This window comes from Lepus europaeus, chromosome 12, assembly GCF_033115175.1.
Source record: "Lepus europaeus isolate LE1 chromosome 12, mLepTim1.pri, whole genome shotgun sequence".
NCBI classification, from domain to species: Eukaryota; Metazoa; Chordata; class Mammalia; order Lagomorpha; family Leporidae; genus Lepus; species Lepus europaeus.
In genome coordinates this window covers 30,508,113-30,528,997 of record NC_084838.1, presented here as the reverse complement: position 1 = coordinate 30,528,997, position 20,885 = coordinate 30,508,113, and positions in this window count along the sequence as shown.

The window sequence follows — 20,885 nt, the reverse complement described above, 5'->3', positions numbered from 1 at the left end:
ACATGACTCTCACAAGAAGCTACGCAGATGCTAGCACCGGGATCTTGAACTTTTCAACTTCTAGAAATAAGAACCAAGATTAATGTTTCCATTGAAAAATTACTCAGACTCAGGGATTCTTTTAGGGCAACAGAAAATAGGAATAGAAAATGAGTACTGAGAAATGGGGTGTTGTTGAAATAAAAGCTGAAAATGTGGATGTGGCTTTGGAATTGGGTATTGTAATAGTGTAATGTGCTGGAATTTAGAGAAACAAACTAGAAAAAACCATAGAATGCCAAAAATGTACCACTGAGGGTGATTTTAATGAGGGCTCAGAAGACAAAAAGAGAAGTCTGGAAAATTTTTGAGACTGCTTAAACAGTGGTGAACTGGATAGATATATGCACAGTGAAGGCTGTTCTGAAGAGGTCTGAAATAGAAATGAGGAGTATCTTATTGGCAACAGGAATAAAGGCCATCTTTATTATACAGTCACAAAGAACTTGGCTCCATTGTATCCATGAAGACTTTATGGAAAGAATCATTTAAGAGGAATGTACTAGGATATCTGACAGAAAAAATTTCTAAGCAAAACAGAAAAGTACCGGCATGGCTACTTTTGGCGGTTTACAGTGATATTTGTGAGAAAAGGATGATTTAAAGACAGAACATATGATTAAATGTGAAGCAAAACAATGGGAAATTCACAGACTAGCTTTTTAAACAGCAAAAAGTATGAAAAGATGAGGCCACTCAACATATTAGAGATCCAGATAGATAAATGGTAGCTTAGAGATACACATCAAGACAATGGTAAAACATGCTAAGGGCATTCCAAAGATAGTCAAGACTGCCTGCCCTATTAAACACACACAAACTTACAAGGAAAGAATCGCAGTTCATGGTTCTAGCCCAGGAAGCTCTTCATAAGATCAGCACTCAGAGCTGCCTTGGGTTTCTGTTTCTTGCATCCTAGTGGCTACTCCACCTGGCTAGCAATGCCTAAGTTGTGCCTACTTCCATTGAGCTGCAAACCTTGGTGGCACCATGCCTTGGCTCAACTGGACCCAGGTGTAGTTCATGCTGTGACTACCTAGTATTGTCTGCAAGTGTGCAGAAATGAAGAGTGGTGGGACAGTAGATTCTTCCAGCTAGATTTCAAAGGATGTCACAGAAACCCCATGGGTCCAGGCAGAAACCTGCTGCAGGGAAAGAACTACCACAAAGAGATGCTAACAAGGCAATATCTCATGAGCTAAAGAAATAGGACCAACCTCAGGACTCCAGAAAGGTAGAGTCACCGGAACAATGCAACACATGCTTGGGAAAACAGTAGGAACCAGTGTGTAACTACAATCTGAGAGAGCTGAAATATGGACTGAGCACCACAATGCCATGAAATGGGGCTGCTCAATATTAGTGGAACCCAAACACCTCATTGTATCCAAGATATAATACATTTCTGCCCTCTAGGATTTTGTACTTGCTCAGGGATTCTTACTCTTGTTTTCTTCATCAATTTATCCTTTTGGGAATGAAAATGTTTAGTCTGTTTCTTTCCCAACATTGAATTTTGGAAACAGATAACTTGTTTGACTTATAGGTACATGGCTGAAAGGAGTTTTCTTTGAATCTTTCCTGAGATGTTGGCCTTTGAACTTCTGGGTTGATGCTGGAATGTTAAGACCTCTAGGACTATTAGGATGCAATGGTTTATTTTGCATTACATAAAGGACATGAGTTTTGGAAGGGATAGGGAGAAATGCAATGGTTTGGATGATGTTGATTGCTGATATACATCATGTGGAACTTTTCTTTAAAAATTTATTTATTTGACAGACAGGGTGACACAGATACAAGGAGAGACAGAGAGAGCGAGTGAGAAAGAGAAATCTTTTATACATTGGATCACTCCACAAATGGCCACAACAGCCTTGTCTAGGCCAGGCAGAAACCAGGAGCAAGGTCTTCCATATGTATGTCAAAATCTCAAATAACTTGGCCATCTTCTTCTGTCTTTTCAGATGCATTAGCAAGGAATGCAATCAGAAGCCAAGCAGCCAGAACTTGAATTGAGACTTTGTCATGGGATGCCAGTACAAATGTCAGCTTAAACTGCAGTATCACATTAGTCCCTCATGAGAAATTTAATTGTCACTATCATGGTACTGATAGGTGGAACCTTTAAGAAGTGATTGGGTCGTTAAGAGAAATTAATGCCTTTCTCATGAGAGTGGGTTAGTTTTTACAAGTCCAGAGTCAGTGATGCCCAGTCCTGATTGTTTTTTCTGCTGGAGTCCACTTGCACTTCCATTTTCCACCATGAGTTGAAATAGCATAGGACCCTCTCCAGAAGTCAATAAGATTCTGGTTCTATGCTCTTGGACTATCCATAGCATGTGGAACTTCGAGTCAAGTAAATATCCTTTTTTTAAAAAATAAATTACTAGCCTCAGGTATTCTACTATGGCAACAGAAAATAGACTAAATATGTATATTCAAACATAGTTCTTATTCTCAATTACTTTAGATTAAAAGGATATATGATGACTGTGCATGAAAACAGATAAAGCTTTTGCACTGTAAAAGAAACACTCAACAAAGTGAAGAGACTACTGACAGAATGGGAGAAAATATATGTAAATTATGCAATTGGTAAAGGATTGATACCCAGAACCTATGAAGAGCTCAAGAAATTCACTAACATAAAAAATCCAGTTAAGAAATGGGCAAAGGACTTGAACAGGCATTTTTCAAAAGAGGAAATTCAAATGGCCAACAGACACATGAAAAAATGTGCAGGGTCACTAGCCACCAGTAAAATGCAAATAAAAACCACAGTGAGGTTTCACCTCACCCCAGTTAGAATGGCTTTCATACAGAAAAGCAACAGACAATACATGCTATTGAGGATGTGGGGAAAAGGTACCCTAATCCACTACTGCTGGGAATGTTAACTTGTGCATCCACTGTGGAAGACAGAATAGAAATACCTCAGAAATTTGAATGTAGAGCTACCACATGACCCAGCCATCCCATTCCTGGGAATTTACCCAAATGGAAAGACATCAGCATATGAAAGAGTTATCTGTACCCCTCATCTTCATTGCAGCTCAATTCACAATAGCTAAGATAGGGAATCAACACAGATATCCATCAACTGATGACTCAACAAATAAATTATGGTGTATATATACACTATGGAATACTACCCAATCATATAAAAAGAATGAAATCTTGTAACAAAATGGATCCAACTGGAAACCATTATACTTAGTGAAATAAGCCACTTCCCAAGACAGTTACCATATGTTTTCCCTGATTTGTGGTAACTAATAGAGTACCAAAAATGTACTATAAGGGAGTGAAATTGACATTTTGAGATTTGATGACTATTTACGAACCTTGTCTCTACCGTTTAGGAACAGTGTTTTTTCTCTTCATACTATTTGTTGAACTCTTTACTTAATATAGGGTTAATCTTATGAGTATAAAGTAAACTGAAAATACACCTTTGTAAAAATTGAGTGAGAATAGGAGAGGAAGAAAGAAAGATGGGAGGGAGAGTATGGTGGAGAGTATCACAGCATTACTAAATCTATATATATGAAATCCATGAAATTTGCATACCTTAAATAAAATTAAAAAATTAAAGAAGTATGAGAGAAAGAGAATAGGAAAAATCTATCGCTTTAAGGGGACATAAATAGGGATAGAAAACTCTCAAAGAATTCCAATTTTGGCTTTTACCATTTAAGACTTCAAGTTTGCTTAGTGCAGTTCTTATAGAAAAATAATAAAAGAAGAAATCACTTTGGAATCAAGAGCAATCATACTGAAATCCATAATGTTAAAATGAATGTTATGAACATGACAGCCATTGTTAAAACCTGTAATTTTACTAAGTTGTCCACAATAAAACTCTGATTTGTTAAAAAAAAAAATAGATTACTTCATCACAATGCTTTAAAGGTATTCAAAATTATTTTACAGAATTGCAGATTACCAAAGATTTATTAAAAATGTGAGGAATCTATGAGATAAATATCAACAGTTTAATTTCAGAAACAGGTATGTTTTTGCTTAATTTAATGAGTATGCAATATATGCTTCCACCATTGTGTATCAATTGTGTTAGAAATCTCAAAGACAAATGGTTAGATGAGCCTGGTCTGAGTTTGGCAGGTAAAGTTTCAGTTTCAAATAGCCTAAGATTATTGGATAAAGATGTCTACACAGAGGCAAGCATTTGGCATACTGGTTAAGAAGCTGGTTGGTTGTTGGAGTGCTTAGATTTGAGTGATAACCCAGGAAGGCAGCATGGATCTTCAGTAGTTGAGCCCCTGTTACTCACATAGGAAACTCAGCTTTAGTTCCCAGATCCTGGCTTCAGTCTTTCACAGCCCTGACTGTAAAATACTTTGGAGAAGGGGATTGGCAGATGAGAGGTCTTTCTCTCTCTGCTCTTTAAAAAAATAACAAAATAAATAATTATTTAAAAAATATACACACAGTAAAGAGAAGCATAAGTGTCACTATGTATCAAAAAACTTTTAAACTCAGTACTTTTAAATGAGAAAACAGAGCCCCTCAAAATGTCCATTTATATGCCTACTGTCATATTAACTAGATACTTAGGAGCATGGTTATCAGTATTAAAAGATAATACACAAACAGCCTGAAATGTATCAAGCACTTAATATATTTGTACATCAGTTTTACATTTGTTTTCCTTCATATTATATAGTTATATAAGAATCCAAAAATAATAAAAGTATAGGTATTTCAAGAAGCTTGCAGTAAAATGGAATTAAAAGATAAGCTTATTTTGTTGCAAAATTATTTTCAAATCCATAATTTTCAATTTATACATTTTTCATAAACTTTTTCAAAATCTCTTATATGGCCGGTGCCACGGCTCAATAGGCTAATCCTCCACCTGCGGCGCCAGCACACCGTGTTCTAGTCCCGGTCGGGGTGCCGGATTCTGTTCCAGTTGCTCCTCTTCCAGTCCAGCTCTCTGCTGTGGCCCGGGAGTGCAGTGGAGGATGGCCCAAGTCCTTGGGCCCTGCAGCCGCATGGGAGACCAGGAGAAGCACCTGGCTACTGGCTTCGGATCAGTGCGGTGCGCTGGCCGCAGCGCACTGGCTGGAGTGGCCACTGGGGGGTGAACCAACAGAAAAAGAAGACCTTTCTCTCTGTCTCTCACTGTCCACTCTGCCTGTCAAAAAATTTTTTTCTTATATGTACAGATTTTACAATTTTTGCATCAAAATAAACACCTTTTCAAAATATTTATTCATTATTTGAAAGGCATAACAACAGAAAGAAAGAGAGAGACAAAGACGAGAGAGGGAGATTGGCTTTCCAACAACTGGTTCAATTTACAAAAAGCTACTACAGCCAAGTTTGGGCAAGGCTGAACACAGGAGATTGGGACTCCATTTGAATCTCCTACATGGGTAGTATGAGCCCAGCTACTTGGGTTATTTTCTCCTTGCCTTCTCAGGTGCATTAGCCAGAAGCTGGATTGGAAGCAAAGCAGCTAAGGCTTGAACTGGCACTCTGATATGGGAGTCCAGTGTCAGAGGTAGCAACTTAACCCAACTTACACAACACTGGTCCCCAAACTTATCTTTTGAATCCATTTTCCATATGCTTTTTGAAGAACCTTCATATAATTTTTTGCATTTTTGATTGCATGCTATCCATTTGTAAATATGTTCTTCCTTGTCTTTCAGGCTATTTCATCTTTTCTGGATATCTTTTATTTTTCCTCTTCAAGTTTTAATATTGAAATGTGGCCTGATTTTGTCTTGCTTCTACAGACCAACATGGCCTTAATGTAGAATCTGGTAGTTTGATTTAGAGAAATCCATAAGTTTTCATTACAACTTACTCTAAAATCTGTATTTTATATATTTTAGACAATACCAAATACCTGCTCTTATAGGTTTGCTCCCAAATTTAATTGTTGGAGGTCAGGAAATCTTCCTTAATATTTAATTTATAAGAGTTTAACTATATCAGATAAGAATTATAATACAAATATATTTATAGAATATTAAATGCCCATAAACATGTCAGAATCTGAACTAGTTTTCTTTTTAAGGATAGCAATTTTTTTTTTTTTTTGCTTATGGAACATTCATGGCAGTAAATTAAGCAAAATTACTTATTTACTTCTTCACCTTGGATTTATTCCTTTAAAGTAATTAAGTACAATAAATAAGTGCCTTTATTTGTGCTTTCAATCAACCATCATGGAAAATGACATACAGAGTTTATTCTCCCTGACAAACAAGTTGAGAGCTTCTATCTGAGATTAGAAAACACAGGACAATATGAAGAATAAAATGACAATATAAACATCACAGATTTCAAATTCCTCAAGCCAGGCTATTGTTTGTGAACACATCCAAAATATACTGTCACTGAATATGTAAGCAGAACATAACTGCAATTTGGAGACTACATAATGTGAGAGCAACATTATACAATTTCAACAGCTATCCATTATTTTCTTATTGTTAATTACAACAGCAGAAATCAAATGAGAAAAAGGACATGACTGAGTTGAGTTTTGCTATTTCCTGAGCATTTGAATACATTCACAAAACAGCCCTTTTATGAACCAGCATTTGAACAGAAGGTAAGATTTTAGGGGTACAAATATATATAACGGAATGTTCTGAGATGCAAGTTAAAGCTTCCACAAATTTGCTTAACATGATAGAAATAATGAAAAATTCTATGAAGACACTTTTTTTATTACATTAACCAACATGTTGTACTTTAATGGGTAAGGAGAAGTTTATGCCATACCAGCAACAAATACTTCCTTTTATGGCAAGAAAATAAATCTCTAAAATCTGTGTTTTAAAAACTGCAAGTAGGGGCTGGCGCTGCAGCACAGCAGGTAAAGCTGCTGCCTGCAATGCTAGCATCTCATATGGGTACTGGTTCAAGTTCTAGCTGCTCCACTTCCAATCCAGCTTGCAGCTACAGACTGGGAAAGCAGTGGAACGTTGCCCAAGTCCTTGGGCCCTGCTCCTGTGTCTGTGACTGGGAGGAAGCTCTTGGTTCCTGGCTTCGGATGACCTTGTGGCCATCTGGGGAGTGAGCCAGTGGATGGAAGACCCCCCTGCCATGCCTCTGCATCTTTGTAACTCTGCCTTTCAATAAATAAATAAATCTTTAAAAAGACCTGAAAGTAATGAATTTTAAAAATCTTCTTTTTCTACTTTGTAATTTGCAAAATTCTATATCAGCGTTTATAATTTCTAGCTGAATGATGGTTCAAAACCCAAATTCCAGGTACAAAATGCCTGGACCAGAATACTGGTTCTGACATTTTCAAATGCTATGAGTTTGGGCAAAACATTTAACCTTTCTTCCCAGGGCTTCATTACCTGCAAAATAATGATAACAATGCTATCTAACATACAGTAATTTGGCCAGAACTAAATAACTTCTTTTTGTAAATTACTTAAAATACTAGCTGCTATTCATTGACATGTAAATACTTGGCAGTATTATCTTTTTCAGAATTCTAGAAGTCCCTTTCACATGTAAATAAGACAGAATGGGGTATAGACACACTGATCCATAAATAATGAAATTAAGTGAAGTAGTTTGTTTAAAATCACAGAGTTGAAAATCAATCCCAGGGTTCCAAGATGGTAGAATAGCAACAGGATGGTCCAACTCATGTGGGGCTAAATTAATATTTAAAAAGGGGAGAAAGTACGTTCCTAAGATAGAGCCAAGGGAGAGCCCCAGTGAAAATAATAGAAACAATCCAGATCCGCACTGAAAGAGCAAATACTTAACAAAAAAGCAATAAAAACTTTTTCCCAGGGAGGAAGATGCCTGGGGAGAGAGGAATCCACGGGGCCATGGCACCACTGATACAGAGGGAGGCAGAGCTTGCTGAACTGCTTTTAAATTTCCACGGGGACCTCCTAAGACAGCAGAGGTGGGAAGAAAAAGTACATCTTTCTCCCTTCACCCCCACCCCCTCTTTCAGGTACATCATAGACTTGCAGCCAGCCTGAGGAAAGCTCACAACATTTTTTTTTTTTTTTTTTTTGATACAGGCAGGTAGTTGCTGCCCCCACCTCCCACATGTGTGCCCAGCATTAACAGGGGTCACTGTTAAATAACTTTCCCTAATACTGTGATTGAGTTTGGAACCACCAATGATAACCAAATGGCTATTTTAAAAATAGGGCCACAGGGGTTGGTACTGTGGTGTAGTAGGTGAAGCCTCAGTCTGCAGTGCCAGCATCCTATATGGGTGCCGGTTTGAGTCCTGGCTGCCTCACTTCTGATCCAGCATTCTGCTAACGGCCTGGGAAAGCAATGGAAGATGGTGCAAATGCTTGGGGCCCTACACTCACATGAGAGACCCGGAAGAAGCTCCTGGCTCCTAGCTTCGGATTGGCCAACTCTGGCCTTTGCATCCCCAGGGAGTAAACCAGCAGATAGGAGATCTCCCTCTATCTGTCTTAATACTGCCTCTCAAATAAAAAAATAAATATATAAAATAAAAAAATAAAAATTGGTCAACAAATAAATGTGACTTATATTCCTTGAAGGTACTTACTATTTTTGTTTGTTTGTTTGTTTTTACCAAAACCCAAAGTTTTTTTTCCCTGAAGGAATGAAGATTTCTTTCATTCAAACTCTGGTAATCAAAGGCAATAATATATATTTTCCAAACTTTTACTTTGAACTGATGTCTCATTAACATTATCAATCACAAAGAATAGCTTAATTGTGTAGTAGAGCAATATTGAAAATATCCAATTACATTTTCTTCAATTAACTTTTACTAGCTGATGTTTACAAGCCATTTAGTGAAATTAGGTGAAGGTTAAATTACTGTAGTAATCAGAGGTGTATTTAAGTAGTAAAATATAGAGCAAGAATTACTTGTTCTTATAAATATGCATATTAACACCACTGCCCTTAGGATATAACATCAACCCTCCCCATTTAATGTTAGTAATAAATCTCCATGTGCTACTGCTTCAAGATAGAGAGCTCCATGATGTATACTCAACCATTTAAACAAATTAGCTTTCCATAAACAGATTTTTAAACTATGCCCTTTAAAGCTACACTCCATTTATCTGCTAATATTCCCCTGTCTGTATTTCAAGCGCTACATTTTTGAAATTCACATCTAACTATCTAGCTTTTTATCAATTATTTCCAAATGGAAGCTTCAAAAGCTCAAAAGTTTCCCTCCATGTTTTCTAAATGTAGTTTACTTATCTGTCCCAAGGGTAATTCATTGCTTTTATAATTTCTTGATTATGTATAGAGTGTCACCATTTTCTAAAACATAAATTTGATTCATCCTCATTCTCTCAACCCCCAAATTCCATAATTGCTCCCTGAATCCTGTATCCGTCAACCACAGAAAATATTTTTCAATTTAATCTCCCAATGCTTTAGTAAAGGGCTTTTCTCTTTTTGTTTCTAAATTAGTATTTTTGACAACCATTAGAAATATAATTCAGTAGTTATTCATTTCAGAAAATCTGGATAAGACTTAGAAAAATAGTGTTCAATTTCATAATTTTGGATTACTTACCTGTAAATTGTTCACGTATAAACTCTTTTTCTTATATTAATTGTAAACGTATTTAACAACATAATCTACATGCTAAGCTTGTTCTAGTTTTACAATTTTTGTCCTAATTGTTTTCTTATACAGTTCTTTTAATCTAATTTGGTTATTGTCTTTGAAGTGATTGCTTTTATACAGCATATAAGTACACCTATTTTTTTTCCATTCTGATGATCTCTGTCTCTTAGTGTGTTTAGACTATTTATATTTAATGTAACTATTTATATGTAGGATTTAAATACACCATTCCATTTTTGTTTTTTCTTTATCTTCTTTTTCCTCTATATGTGGATTATTGAAATGTTTTTGTATAGTACTCTTTTTTAATTTATCTGTTCTGATTTTGACTGTATCCCTTTGTATAGCTTTATTCTATTTATGGATTATAAAATTTGGACAGAACATTTCAATCTATGATGCACCAATTATTTTACTACTTTTTTTTTTTTTTTGACAGGCAGAGTGGACAGTGAGAGAGAGAGAGAGAGAGAGAAAGGTCTTCCTTTTTGCTGTTGGTTCACCCTCCAATGGCCGCCATGCTGCGGCTGGCACACTGTGTTGATCCAAAGGCAGGAGCCAAGTGCTTCTTCCTGGTCTCCCAAGAGGTGCAGGGCCCAAGCATTTGGGCCATCCTCCACTGCTTTCCCAGGCCACAGCAGAGAGCTGGCGTGGAAGAGGGGCAACTGAGACAGAATCTGGCGCCCTGACCGGGACTAGAACCCGGTGTGCCAGCACTGCTATGCGGAGGAGGATTAGCCTGTTGAGCCATGGCACCGGCCCTATTTTACTACTTAAATTATAATGTAGAAATCTTAGCACCACTGATGCCACTAGCACCCCATAACTTATCCTATTAAGCTTAGCTAGTGAGTTTATTTTGATAAATAATAAATATTGATCAGTTCTAAACTTGTATCTAATTCCTGTTAATGTCTTTTAGCTTTTTCTTACAGAATTTGTTAGAGGCTCATCTGAATACTTCTATAATAATTACTTTAAATTCTCTGGGAGATACTATACATCAGTATTGGGATATGCTGATTTTTTTTATATGTGAACAGAAGTATACGTGATGATTCGCATGCCAATTACTCTTGTTTATTTATTTTAAAATTTATTTTAAAGCGAGAGAGAAGTGGGGATCCTCAAGATGGCGGAATAGGGAAAGGACATACGGCTTTACACTAGGGGAATGCAGCAGGAAAAAAAAAGTGGAGGAAGGGAATTCACAGGGATATTTGGAGGGAAATCTGCAGTGGAAATTCCACAGAAGGAAGAAGTACACTGTGAATGCACATGGAAGGTGGGGGCACACAGCAAGTGTAGACTTAACACATGACCTCTGCAGCTGAGAGCTGGAGGAAGCGCCAGCATAGAGCAAGGTGAAAGCAGACTGTAGCAGTCTATGCCACTGGCAATAAAACTGGAGAGAGAGCCTTGCATGAGTTTGGCCAACAGCCTTAAGGGGGACAGTGTAGCCCCCTAAACTAGTGAAAAAAGGGCACATTTCTATCACCCCACAATGGTGCCTGTGAACCAGCTGGGAGAGGGCATCATCTTCACACAAACAGTGCAGTTGCAATAGCCTGGGTGTGGACACCCAGCAACAGGCAGGGAAAAGATACCATTCTGAAATCAATAGTGGCTGCAGAGACTGTTGTGTATGCGTGTGATCCAGAGACTTTACCAGAAGGAAACATTGACGCTCCTGCAGACTTCGAGTCTGGCTGGCAGTATTGATGGGGACCTGGGAACCCACATAAGACTGTGAGATGGCTCCAGTCTGCCAACATATCACGGGCTCCAAGGCTCAAACTGCTAAGGTGGAGCACCTACAGGCAGCTGGCTCTGGAAATGTCTCAGCCTCATCATGGACAGGATAGGCTAGCAGGGTGGAATGGATCCTCTGTACCGTGTGGCTATGGGAGTCTTCAGTGCTGAGACTGTGAAAATGCTGGGACTGTACAATAGGGCACAGGGTGTAGCTAGATCTCCAGGCAATCAATGTGTGTGGCTCCAAAGGCTCAGAGATCCTTGATTGCTTGGGGTGGGTCTTTGTAGTGGGATCCATGTTCACATAAGGACTACATAGATCTTTTGTGTGGTTCATGGGTGTCCCACCCACTATGAGTTAATTCCAGGTACTCAATACCTTGGAGGAGAGGAGGATATGATTACACCAATACAGGTGATCATACCCACCTTCCTGATGACAAGAGTAGATCTTCCACACCCAATTTGGGTGTCACCTTGGATACTTTCCCTACCCTGGAACACTGAACAGAGTTCCCTGGCAACATCCAGCATGCCTCTGGGTATTCACTGAAAAAGCAAACACTTCACTAGGTATAGAGGCAGTGCAAAGACAAAATCCATCAGAGGAGAAAATCAACAAGTAATTCCACAAATGCCTAAAAATAAACATAGCAATTTAAGAAACAACAATAAGGAAGACAACATGACTCCCCCAAAGGGAGACAATAACACTTCAATATTAGAATCTGCAAAGAGATTGATGCAATGCCTGAAAATGAATGCAAAAGATTAATAATAGCATAACTTAGAAGCAATGAGAAGCAAATTCACAAGCTAAAGAAATCCATTCATGACATGGAAGAAAAATTCTCCCATTTAATTGAGATTTTTGAAGAGAAATTAAACTGAAATATTAGAAATGAAGAACACAATATATCTAATAAGAATTACAGTGGAAAGCCTTAACAACAGACTTGGTAAGGCAGAAAAAAGAATATCTGTGCTAGAAGACAAATCTGGAAATTTTTCAGTCTTACCAAAACAATTAAAAAAATAAAATAGAAAAATTAAAAACAGTGTTGGAGATTTATTGGATATTACCAAATGACCTAAGATACAGGTGTTGGGAGTTCGTGAGGGTATGGAAAGAGAGAACGAATTAGTAGGCCTGTTCACTGAAATAATTATGGAAAATATCCTTAATTCGGAGAAAGGGACGTCCAAGTACACAAGGTACATAGAACTCCTAATAGACATGACCATAAGAGAGCTTTACCATGACACATTGTAGTCAAACTTTCAACAGTAAAATGTAAAAGTTCTAAAATGTGCACAAGAGAAACGCAAGATTACTTTCAGAGGATTCTCAATTAGACTCACAGCAGATTTATCATCAGGAACCTACAGGCTAGGAGAGAACAGAGACATTCTTCATGTCTTGAAGGAAAATAACCACCAACCCAGAATACTGTACCCTGAAAAACTCTCATCTATGAAAGAAGGTGAAATAAAGAGCTTCCATAACAAACAGAAACTGAATTTGTCACTACCTATCCAGAAATTGAGTAATTCACTATAATCAGAAGGAAAAAACTGCATCAGTTTTGTTTTTCAATGAAACTCCTAATATAGACAATGGAATGATCCTGATAAATATTTAATCAGGAAATTAATCTTTTAGGTTTTACATTGTAAGTATATTAAATGTTTAGATATTAAAGTATTATAAATTATGTGATATTAAATAAAATTAAAGCTAATTTCAAATATAATTTGCTCATCAGTTGATTATAAGCACTTGTTTTATTCCATTGTGCATTTACATTATCACTTCCTTCCTTTAAATAATGACATTTTTACTACTGGTCTGCTCTGCTCCATTTGCTAAGATCAGCATTCCCATGCCAGCAGCTTTTTCTCTAAGATGCTATGATATAGGGACATTTTATTTAGCTATATTTAATAGAAAGAGCTACTTGGTTCAGTCTTAAATTCATTCCCACAAACCATTTTCATTGCACACCATATATTGCTATTAAAGAATTATTCACCAAAACTTCTTCTCTGATAACCAAGATTTTTTTCAACTTATTTTTGTTAAGATGACTCACTTCTCAACTTTCTCTAGCTGTCATGCATATAGATATCGTAATGTTCAGATTAATATCAACTTCTTATTCATTTTGACTAATTTGAAGGGTTGGATTTAACTAGAGACAATTAATTAACACTCTATATTTTTCATTCTAAATTCTAACATAATCCCCTTATAATTAATTGTGAGAGAAATAACCTTCACATAATTTCCTTGAACAAATCTATACTGAAATGTTTTAGACGTTTCAAAAGACCATGCAATGAACTATATTTTTACATAATGATACATGCTTTGACAGAGAATTTAAACATAACCTATATAAAAAATAGTATGAGAGAAACAGAAGTCTTCAGTAAAGTGAGGTAGTAAGTATAAAATCTGAACTTGAAAACTGTATCTTGGGGGCTGGCGCCATGGCTCACTTGGTTAATCCTCTGCCTATGGTGCCGGCAACCCATATAGGCGCCGGGTTCTAGTCCCGGTTGCTTCTCTTCCAGTCCAGCTCTCTGCTGTGGCCTGGGAAAGCAGTGGAGGATGGCCCAGGTGCTCGAGCCCCTGCACCCATGCGGGAGACCAGGAAGAAGCACCTGGCTCCTGGCTTCGGACCAGCACAGCTCCGTTCGTTGCAGCCATTTGGCAAGTGAACCAATGGAAGGAAGACCCTTTCTCTCTCTCTCTCTCTCTCTCTCTCTCTCTCTCTCTGTCACTGTCTGTAACTCTACCTGTCAAATAAATAAATAAGAATCTTTAAAAAAAGAAAATTATATCATGAATTAATGCTGGTGCTCTCCAGAGAATGAAGAAAAAAGGTCTGAAAGTAAAAGCAAATAATTTAGTACATTATACTTCTGGGGAAAAAAAATCATGTGGAGGGTGCAGGCATTGTGGTGCAATGCATTGACATTTCAAGTACCTGCAACTTAGTGGGTTCCAGCTCTGTTCTAGAAACTCCACTTCCAACCCAGTTTCCTGTGAATATGTATCATGGCAGCATATGACTGTCCAAGTAGTTGGGTCCCTGCAATCCGCATGGAAGACACAGCCATGGATCTTGAAAGCATTTGGGGAGTGAACAAGTAGCTGGCAGATCTCTATCTCTACCTCCCCCTAACACTCTGCCTTTCAAATAAATAAATCTTATTTTAAAGGTAAGACAATTTCTAGATGACTAAAAAGTCAGTCTGAGATAAAACAAAAGGAAAAAAATGAAGATTTATTTATTATTTCTCTAAAAGACTGAGTTATTTATAGACAGAGGCCTCCCATCTACTGGGTCACACCTCAAATGGCTGCAACAGCTGGGGCCACACAGGTCTGAAGCGAGGAGTCAGGAGGGAGGAACCAGGAGATTCTGCTATGTCTCCCACATAGGTAACAGGGGCCAGAAAACCTGGGCCATCCTCTGCTGCCTTCACGGGCGCATCAGCAGGGATTTGGATCAGAAGTGGAGCAGCCCAGACACGAACCAGCATCCATTTGAGATGCACACTTCACAAGCAGCAGCCTAAACCATTATGCCACGATGCTGGCCCCACAAAAGGAAATGTAAAAAATGGAAAGATTGAAAAGAAAAAACTAAAAGAACATGTATGCTTTTTTATACAAATCAATCTTATTTAGCTTCTCTTATTTTATTAATGATTATATAAAAATTTTCAGTACACTACTATCCCCAGATGGGAAGCAACTGCAGATACACAAAATCAAAACACCACTCCTGACTGCCTTGACTCTCTGTTATAAGGTTTCTGCTTATTAGTTGCTCCAGAGTAGACTGTGGGCTTCATTTTGGCTTTCAGGACTCCCATACAGCCCTAGGACTCATCAAATGTGTGCAAAAAACTGTCCATGCTTCCTAGACTCTTCAAGTGTTGAACTTGTTACTTCATCATTTCCTGACAAAAACTTTGCTGGTTTCTTATTTCTCTGGAGAAGTAAATCAAATAAACACCCTGCAAGAAGAATCAGTCCTTTTCTTTTTTTTTTTTTCCCAAGAAAGAGGGGTTAGAAATCATGAGTTGATTTATAAAGGCTATCTCCGTAAAATCTTAGCCCCTCTGTTTCTTATTGCTGTCGCAGCTCCCTTAGCCTTTAAATATGTGACTTGGTGATTTCTTCAGCATTTTTCAGTTCTTATCATAAATCGAATTTGCTTCCGTGTTTGATTTCATCATAGCTGGAACTAGGTACTGGTGCTCATATTTAATAATGTAGATAATTAATGTTATTTACTAATATTAAAATTAAGCTGTTTTGTTTGGCAAAAACAACAAATATAAGTTGACAGGTACAATGTAAAATATTTAATATGTTTATATGATTAAATATTAAAATAATTTATTTCAGTAAAAAAACCATCATTTACAGAAAATTAATAGCCTTATTTGAATTGGGTATATACTCATAAAGCATAACTGAATTATTTTTAAGAAAATATAAATACCTGTATAAATAACAAGATGTACACTTAAGTTGAAAAAAGACACACACATACACAGAGTATTTCAAAAACTTCATGGTAAATGATACCTCAAGATATATTTATGTAATGTAAAAAAATTTAAAATCCACTCATAGTTTTTGCATAATATGTAGAATACAAGGAGAATTCATAAAGTGGAAATATGCATTATGTTTTAAGCTCATTTTACATAAACTTTTTGAAGTCTGTGTATGTGTGTGAGTGAGTGTATGAGTGTTAATCTATTAATTATGGAAAACAATGTTACTTATATTCATTTAGTTTTAATTTTTCCATATTTCAAATAATTTAAATGCTTTATTTTTATCTTATGATTTCCATTAATAGGGAATGCATAAATACATTCAAATTATTTGTATTTATCATTTTCCCATAAAATACCATCAACTCCATGAGAAAAAGATGATAAACAATTGGTCTTCTTTTATTTTTACATTGCATCTATCATAGTATCTAATAAACTTAATGGAGAGATAAAAAAACTAGCATTTGTTGAGTGTCTACTATTTTTCACTTGTATTTTCTATATAATGTTTTATTCTTAAAATGTCTCTGAATGATAGTTGTATTCCACATATTAGGAACCAATAGTCATTATACTAAATAATCACTATACTAAATAAATCATTATACTAAAGGTATAATTTCTATTTAAAACTAATCACTGTTGCTAAAATCTGTCTTCCACCCTGTTCATATAATACAGATTCCATATATGCATTGTGGAAAAATAACGGAATAAATGATTCCATAAAGAAAGTAAAATGTATTGATTACCTGCTATGTACTTTAGAAGGATCTTAGACTTTTTTTTTTTTTTTTTTTGACAGGCAGAATGGACAGTGAGAGAGAGAGGCAGAGAGAAAGGTCTTCCTTTTGCCGTTGGTTCACTCTCCAGTGGCCGCCGCGGCTGGCGCGCTGCGGCCGGCATACCGTGCCGATCCAATGGCAGGAGCCAGGTGCTTCTCCTGGTCTCGCATGGGGTGCAGGGCCCAAGCACTTGGGCCATCCTCCACTGCACTCCCTGGCCACAGCAGAGAGCTGGCCTGGAAGAAGGGCAACCAGGACAGAATCCAGTGCCCCGACCGGGACTAGAACCCTGTGTGCCAGCGCCGCAAGGCGGGATCTTAGACTTTTAATTCTCATTTGTATTTATAGTATAAATGAAGAGATAGAGGTTCAGAGCGATTAAAGTATTATATAATTTAAGATTTCTGAAATATAGTTTGGAAGAATTCTTGGCTGAGCTACTTGCAGACAGTACAAATCACCTTTTAAATATATAAGAGCTCCCTAATTGGGAATATATTTTAGAAAGCCTACTCCTACATACAGAATTGTTACATTTTTTTCTTTTAGTGTTGGATTATTCCTTTAACTAAACCACCCTTTAAAATGCTGCAAATCCCAATAGAAAGTGATTTTTTCCTATTTATTAACTTGATAAATGTGCTTGGATAGTTATCACGCATTCCAAAATGGTGAAGCTACTTTAAAAAATTATCCAATTTCTTTTTAAATATGTAGGTAATGTTAAGAATAATTTGTTATCTTTCAGCAAAAACAGTAACATTGGAAGGGCTGTCTCATCATATCTTCTAGCCTTTCTCATTCCTTCTTATACTTTAGGCCTCAATTTAAATATAATTTCTCAGGAAACCTTTTGCAGGTATTGCTCTATATATTAGGATTGGTCCCATATTACCCATGTAGCTGTTTACTAAAACATTTATAACTAATTGCTTGATGACTTTCATCTCCAGCGGGCCATAAGTCTATAAGGATAGAGACTGTTTTGCTTACTGCCTTATCTCAAGTGCCTCATTCAATGCCTGGAATATAAAAATATTTTTAAAAAATTGTTGACTTGCTGAATAAAGATTACAATCCCTGGCAGAGGTCCCTTTATATTCATTTGATCCAAATATGTGCTTCGGTAACACTCCTGAGTCTTTCCATGTAAGGCCAGGATATAATAGACTTCTATATTTTATAGTAAGTCACTAGTAATAGAAAATTGAATGAATGTAAATGAACATTTACCCAACTGTGTCTAGCCATATAGCACATATGCTTATTTACAAAAGCACTGTACCCTGTAGCTTTTACTTTCCCTTTCTTCAGGTCTTAAACATACAAAATGATAACAGACATTATAAGCACAGTGAATTTCCAAATTGCTTAGGTACTATCATACATAGAGTAATTCATCTGTTGATTTATTTAATCACTACTGTCTCTGTATAGAAAAATATATAGATATGCATTTCTTTGCTGAATGTGCTTCTCTTCCAAATATTCTGTGCTGCTGCTTGGTATATTTTCAAAGCCCTTTTCTGATAAAAACAAATGAAAATCACTTCTTTAATCACACCACCAAATCAAAGTGAAGACAGTTACAGCTTTTTTTTTTCCTCTAAAATATGGCAGACAACAAAATTGTTTTGTGAAAAGAATTCAGCCCTACACTTTGAAAAGAAGCAAGGCATGAAGCCAATTTTATTAGTTTGGGAAAATGTTATTTCAGTTTTATATAGCTTATATGTACAATTTATTATGTATAATGATGAACAATTCAAAAGTTTTCCCTTCATCATGTATCCCTTCATCACAGAATTTACTATTCAAGTACATTTACCTATGTAAGGAAAGGAATGGTATTAGGCAATAATCACTTCATGCACTTAACAAATACATATTGGGTTTTCATTAATTAATAGATCAATTCCATGTGTTATAGTTACAGAGGTGAATAGGGTAATCCCAAACAGAACTCATCATCCTGGGTGGGCAGAGATGGTAACATAATTTATAGGGCACAGGTCAAAACAAGAATGCAGAAATTTACTCAGAAAAGAGAAAAAGTGCATTAAAGGCAGTATTCCGCCCCCCTCTCTCATTCCTTTCCTCCTTTCAGTGTTCTATCAGAGTTCACTTACATAGCACAGATTCAAGATAATATTATTAAAAATTTCAAGACACTCATTGCAGATCGTTAAACACAGCAGTTGCGCCCTTCTAAGAGTGTCTCTATCTTACTATAGTAATAGTAGGCTTTTGTAGAAGGCCTAAGAGGCAGGGAGAGAGAAATTAGATAATAACAAAGTCCTGTGAAAGTTCAGTAATGGGGCAATCTGGACATACAGAAGAACATTCATCTCATATGGGTGAGCCTTTGTGTGTGTATATTCAGGCAGCCAATCAAAGTGTTTTAAGATACATGACTTCTGGCCGGCACCACGGCTCACTTGTCTAATCCTCCACCTGCGGCACCAGCACCCCGGGTTCTAGTCCCAGTTGGGGCACCGGATTCTGTCCCCGTTGCTCCTCTTCCAGTCCAGCTCTCTGCTGTGGCCTGGGAGTGCAGTGGAGGATGGCCCAAGTGCTTGGACCCTGCACCCGCATGGGAGACCGGGAGAGGGCACCTGGCTCCTGGCTTCAGATCGGCACAGCGCCAGCCATAGCAGCCATTTGGGGGTGAACCAATGGAAGGAAGATCTTTCTCTCTGTCACTCTCTCTCTCTCTCTCTCACTGTCTAACTCTGCCTGTCCAAAAAAAAAAAAAAAAATACATGACTCTTCCATTTGGCACTTCATTATAAGAACATACATGGAATCAAATAAATAGAAGTGGGCCAGGAGGGGCCACTGATGAGCATTTATATCTTGTAACTGATGATACAAATGAGATTATTTGGACTTTAAAAGATACATGCCCGTGTGAGTGTGCATATGTTGTCAGTTTGTCTAAGATTGGAAGTGGAACTCAGGAGCACACAGGAAGTGTTTGAAGTGGGAGTTTGATACAGATCATTTGCTTTTAGAGTATTTGCATTTAAATTCTCTTTTATGGCCTCAGAGAAGACAGGCACATAGTTTGGTTTGCTTTTGGCAAGATGTATCTTAAAATCAATTATTGTGATCAAATATAGTTCATCCCAGTATACCATGTTTATGACTTCCTCAAAGTCTAAAATAAATCAGCATTTATCTTTAATATCTCTTCATGCATTTTTAGGGAATCTAGGGAAGATAGACAAACTGTCTGAGATTTTATGATTCAGAATCACAGTTGTCTTTCTTTTCTTTTAATGAAAAAACAGGAACAGAAGGCTGTGACCATGGAAATACCATTGATAGGCTCAGACATTCCTCATTTTAATAATGTTCCACATATATTAAACATCAAATTAAATATCAATCATGAAGGGCCGGCACTGCGGTTCAATAGGCTAATCCTCCACCTTGTGGCACCGGCACACCGGGTTCTAGTCCCGGTCGGGGCACCGGATTCTGTCCCAGTTGCCCCTCTTCCAGGCCAGCTCTCTGCTATGGCCCGGGAGTGCAGTGGAGGATGGCCCAAATGCTTGGGCCCTGCACCCCATGGGAAACCAGGAGAAGCACCTGGCTCCTGCCTTCAGATCAGCACGGTGCACCAGCTGTAGCGCGCCAGCTGCGGCAGCCATTGGAGGGTGAACCAATGGCAAAGGAAGACCTTTCTCTCTGCCTCTCTCTCTCACTTTCCACTCTGCCTGTCAAAACTAAAAAAAAAAAAAAAAAAAAAAAAAAAAAAAAAAAAAAAAAAATCAATCATGAAAATGTTTTTTATAAAACTTTTATTTACTTTCTTTGAAAGACAAAGAACTTGGGGTTGCTTGGGGTTGGCATTGTGGCATAACATGTTAACCCACCACCTGCAGTACAAGTATCATATATGAGTGCCAATTTGAGACCCAGTTGCTCCACTTCTGATCCAGCTCCCTGCTAATGTAGAAGTGAATGTACCAAAAGACAAAAGATGGCCCAAGTGGTTAGGCCCCTGCCACACATGTGGGATATCTGCAAGAAGCCCCTGGCTTCAGATTACAGTTTGGCCCAGTACTGACTGCTGTGGCCATTTCTCTCTTACTCTTTCAAATAAATAAATA